Source organism: Lagopus muta, chromosome 4 (genome assembly GCF_023343835.1).
Source record: "Lagopus muta isolate bLagMut1 chromosome 4, bLagMut1 primary, whole genome shotgun sequence".
In the NCBI taxonomy this organism is placed as follows: Eukaryota; Metazoa; Chordata; class Aves; order Galliformes; family Phasianidae; genus Lagopus; species Lagopus muta.
The window spans coordinates 1,796,887-1,802,400 of NC_064436.1; the positions used below are offsets into that span (position 1 = coordinate 1,796,887).

Genomic DNA, 5,514 nt, shown 5'->3' on the forward strand with positions numbered 1-5,514 from the left:
GCAAAGGTGTTAAGCTCGGTCTCTAAAGAACTTGAATAAGCTGAAAAAGATCTGGTGCATGTAACCTGGTCATTCTACAATGGAAGAAAAGCAACGTGGTTGATAGTAGAGCTGTATGAAAAGTGAATATATTACTGAGAAGAAAATGTATCTGTAAGCAGATGATAGATATTATTCTCTCATATATTTACTAATGGAAAGCTCTTAGTACGGGCATTAACACAGTATGAATTACTTTATGCTCTTGAGACTGATGGAACATAGGATGGACCTGCAACAAACTGCGTGCCTCCAGCAGCACCATCAAGCACTGGCCCATGAGAGAACATGAACCTGAACCACAAACCAGTCATCAATTGTCTTACACTGTGTCAACCTGCATCATGATGGGCAATTGTATAAGTGTTAGGGTGTGTTGGATCCCTGTATTAGAGTACGCTTACTCCCCAGGCAGCTCAATCATTGGTCCATGCTGTGAAGGGTGCAGTGTATGGGAACTGTTGAGGCACAGCCTGAAGCACTGATTGATCACCTGGGAAAGGACTGGGTCAGCCCTGGGAGCTCAGGTGAAGGCAATTCAGCTGTGTGAAGGGTGAATGGGGTGGAGCCTGGCTCTGCATCTCTTAGACCTTGTTTAAGGGCTGGCTGCCACTGGGGAAGAGTCTGTTTCTGGAGATTCCTCCCTGGTGAAGTTTTCCCCTGTGATCCTAGATGCTTCTGAGGCAGGTGAGCAATTTGCCCTTCCTTTATAGCACCTATTGTGCCAGACCTTCTGTCATCAGATCTTTGTTGTAATGCCTTTCCCATCATATTGACCTGTACGATTGCTATACTCTCCTTCTCCAGGTTTTCCTTTCAAAAAATCTTGATTTTAATAGACTGTCTGGGAAGGTTTCCTGTTGCACACAAGTAAATGTTCTTTTTCAGTTATTTCCTAGGGCATTTTCAGTTGAAAAATCTCTTCTAAAAGCATGGAGCAAACTGCTTTCAGCTTTTAGATTGCTTTCATGGAAGCCTACGCTTTCAGGGGGAGTTCTATAGGTTTTGCAAATTCAAAACCCATCCTTGCATGTGCTGTTGGCAAAAGTAAAAAAAATTTTAAAAAGTCAGAAGATGAAAATATTCTCAATTTTGTTAACTGAAGTGCATTCTGAAGACTTGGTTATTACTAAAATGAGTATAGGTCTTATCAAACATGATTCTTTGTTATGACTCTCTCTCACACACACACACACACACACACACAAAAAGAGTTTTCTAAAGGCTATCTCAAATATTCCAACAGATAAATGAATCATGTAGCACTCAAGCAATAGAGGCCTTATTGCCCATAGTTTTATCCTGTACTCTGACTCCAAATCTCAGCTTTTGGTCTGTAATCTTGTTTTCCTTCTACTGGTGCCAGTGCTGGTGAGAATTTCCTCTCAGTTCTCTCAGCTTTCCTGCTACATCATTCCTTCTTTCAGTAGCCAATTATTTAGGAAATAATTCCTTCCTAAGATATAGGTTGGAAGGAACATAAGTATACAAGTACAGTGTGCAAGGGTAAATTCTTCTGTATCTCATAAGAAGGCAGGAGCCTCTTTTCTTTGGTTGTTTCTATTGAGTCCAATGACTTGTCTTTGGTGGCCAGCGCTGGATGAATAGGAAGAACAGTAACATGCAGCCCTCTCTTGTGGCACATAACACATCCCAGTCTCGAGCAACTCATGATACAATATACTCATGTGGTAGAGATTTTACCTGGACAATTGCCCATGTTCCTTTTCTTTTTTTCACCCAGACAAGATGCTGGTCTCAGCAATATGTCTTTGAAGCACAATTTCTTACTCAGTGAGTAGGTCACTATCTCTGCCTTCTCTGCTTCATTTCCACTTGGTCCATAGGAGGAGACACACTAATATGCTTTCTGAGCTATAGGGAATTGGTATGCAAATACATTCAGGACTCCACTAAAATCACATGTGCAGTGTGTTGTTCTATTAAGATAAATGAGTTTTCTACACTTACATTTCTCAGGGTAGCAAATTGCTGGGTTAATATAGGGTGATTGTCCTGCAGATGGGAATCTTTAAGTTTATTGCCTCAGTGGAAAAGGCTTATGTTACGCTGTGAATAATTTATATGTTTAAAAATATCAGAATATAGATTGAGGCAAGACTTTTCTTTCTTTCCCCCTCCTCCCCCCCAATCTTGGAAAGTGATTCCTTTGCTAAGAAACTATTAGTCTGGTATTGATTCAGTTGTTTTCTCCTCCTCTTTCACTCTGCAGCCCAGTGTTCCCAAAACATACACTGCTGGGGAAAGTTCATACCCTGGAAGTTCACCGTTTCATGTTTAGCCAAAGCAAAGCCAGGCTATTAAATAAAATGTCAAGATAATTTGCTTTTTAGTGATTTAACAAGAGTGGACATGGGGCTTCAGGTGGGAACCAGCTTCAAAGCTGGTAAGAAATGTAATCTGAATACAAAGACCCTGCTGTCGTATTAACTACTTTCAGATACTTTTCAGGAATGTAGTAATCATGACTGGAAGGCATATGGGGATTTCTTTTTTTTAAATATAATTACTGATTTTAAACCCAAGGAAATAATAGTAAATCTGCAATCACAGGAAAGTCAGGTTGACCATCACTAATTGATGACTGTGTTGCAAAACCAGAAATATGTGGGCAAACTAATATATAAACTATATATAAACTATATATATATAAAACCTAAATATACTTGGTTTTAATTTGATGCTGTTCCCTACTTTCATATTTTTGTTTCTGTGGCTGCAGTAAGCTAGTACTTTATCTGCATTGTGCTTGGATGCTGCTGAGGTTAATTAGTACCTGACAGAGACTGTCAGTCAAATAATGCATCTTAATAGATTCAGGTTTTTAATTTCGTTCTTCCAAAATTGAATCAGGCCTTTAACTCACGTCAATTCAAATAACTTTGTTTTGCTTCCAGTTCTGGATCTAGTTTACTTTCGAGATTTTTCTTCTTTTTCTACTGAAGATGAAAAAGAGATGTAGGATAAAAAAATAAAGCAGACAACTGCAAACCAAGATACTTTCGATTTTCGCCTCACCTCCATGTTTCTTGTGCTTTTAATAAGCTATTTTTTCTGATATTATGTAACTGTACATTGGTCTGTGGCTGTAATGACAAAACTTGATTTCTTTGAATGGTCCTACTCTTTACCTCTGTCAATGCATGCAGAGCAGGTAGCAGGTTCTTGGAATTAGTGGCTGGATGGGAAACTTGTTCACTCCTTTTTTTTTTTTTTTTTTGTAATTCCTTAGAAAATGAATATTAAAGATATTAGTAAAACTGATTTTATGCAGCCCCAAGTCAATCTGTAGCTGTGATTTAGGAAGAAAAATGTGTTGTTCTGAGTTTCATATAGGGCATTTTTCGCGAGCTAATGATGGATTTAGTGATCCGCTGTGTTGACTTTCCCACATTTAGAATTCTTGCAAGTTTATAATCCCTTTCATTTCCTGCCTCTTAATGAATGGATTTTATGTAACTGTTCATTAGTGTAATTGTTGTTGATTTTTATTTTTCACTTCATTATTTCCCCCCAAAAATTAAGCCACAGTTACCTTCTTAGCAAAACAGTGCAAATTAATCTCAGCATCTAGGAAATCTGTAGTTTAAAGAAGAACCTCCTCAGTTCAGAGTTCTTGGTAATGTTCACTTAAAAACAGAGCTTGTGATGCCTGGGATACCTTTTGGAGCTTTCAGTGGCATCTAGAGATATCAAGGTCTTGCATCCTCACAAGAAGTCACTTTGACAAGAATGGCAGCTCCTGAGAGCCCTAATTTGATACAGAAACAGAGCTGAGACCAGGAGAGCTTTGCTGTGAGGCTAACAGACTTCAGGATCTACCTGCCTCAATGAGGGCTGGAATAGCTGTTCTGAAGTGAATAGCTCTGATGTTACCTCAGTTACTCATCACCACTTAATCAATAGCCTTAGAAATAGCTCCTCTTGGAGTAGCTGGAGCATCAAGCAAATGCTATAAAGAGCCCCGCAATTTCCTTGGAGGCTTATAACATTTTTCCTATTTGTTCAATTTACGTATAGTCACGAATTTCTAGCACTGATTTCTAGAACAGCTTCTGTGCAACTTCAGAAGAGCAAAAAGGCTGGAGTAAAACAGACACTTGAAAGCCTGCATATGAATAGCTGAGAGACTGACAGTGCTAGGGTCTACACTGATCACTTTACGTCAAGAGATGTTTAAACTTCTGTGACATGTTTTCAGTGGAATCTGAAGCTCTAGCATTATTCTCTAGCGGAAATGCTCTTTATTTGCAGCTGAAGCTCTACTAAAAGTCATGGGTGTTTACTCTGTCAATAAAGACCAGTCCCAAATATTATATATTTTACTGTTGTACTATTTCTCACCTCCAGCAGGGGATTTAAAGTTTATGAATTGGATCCATTTATGTATCTCTAGTGATGTGATTACAACAGAAAGCAACAACAGCATTGTTTTCTACTCCTTTTTCTATATTTTCTCTGCTTTTCTCTATTAATTTCAGCTTTCGCTAACTTATTCTCTTGCTATTTATTCTATGTCACTTACATTCTGCTCTGTGTATTTATTGTTTCTTGAGTATCATACTGTCTCTGATCCCATGGCAAGCTATCCTTCTAATCAGCTCATCATTCTAATCATTCCATAGCCTCAAAATGATCAGACTTAAGAGAGGAGGAAGAATGGAAAGAAAGGGAAGAATCATCTACATCTACACAGCCAAAGTGTTTGAAGCAAAGCTGACTTGGATTAAATAAATACATATCTAAAAATTGAGTGTATCCCTGCCTAAAATATACATGGGTCCTTTGTTAATCAGGGTTTTTGTTAATGGGAATGGTTTATTTCAATGAAATTCCATGTATTACAAGGATATGGTCAACCCTGCCCATTCTTGCTGGTCATTGAGTAAAACATTTCTTTTCAACTTTGAAGCCTGGTATCAGATAGAAGACTGTCAGAAGAAATACTGCCTGTGTGAGGTTTTTAGCAGCAGCACCCAGAGAGCTTAGTGAGCAGGAGGTGGGGAAGGGTAGAAGCTATGGAAGGCTGTTCTTAGCTGTTAATGGGTCATTAATGTCAGCAGAAATCAATGGGAATTACTCTAAACGTGGGGTAAGCCTCAGGGTGGCAATACGAAAACCTGTCAGTCCCAAATGATTTTTCTCTGTATGACGCTTGTGCTTAATGGGTTGAATATGATTAACAATGCCTGCATATCTTCTACAATATTTTTATTTTCTATGCAGGAATGCCTGTATCAGAGGGTCTTTCTGATGTTACTAATCACTGCATGAATTTCATTTTGATCCATGCTGAAAGCCCTCTACTCAAGCGAGGTCACTTCTGCATGAGCAGAAGTCTGACATTTCAGCGTGCTGCAGATAATTCCTCATGATCCAGAGACTGAAAGGTATTTAGATGCTTGCAGATGGAAATTGTCACAAAAGACACTTAATTCCTTAACTCCCACTGAT

General features: G+C 38.7%; 1 long non-coding RNA gene across 1 annotated transcript; it reads left to right on the forward strand.

Moving 5' to 3' along the window:
• The first annotated feature begins 656 nt into the window (after window positions 1-656).
• Window positions 657-4,813, forward strand: LOC125692437 (uncharacterized). The gene is made up of 2 exons (XR_007376660.1): window positions 657-726; window positions 4,686-4,813. It is a non-coding gene; the product is annotated as an uncharacterized LOC125692437 (long non-coding RNA).
• The last annotated feature ends 701 nt before the right edge of the window (window positions 4,814-5,514 follow it).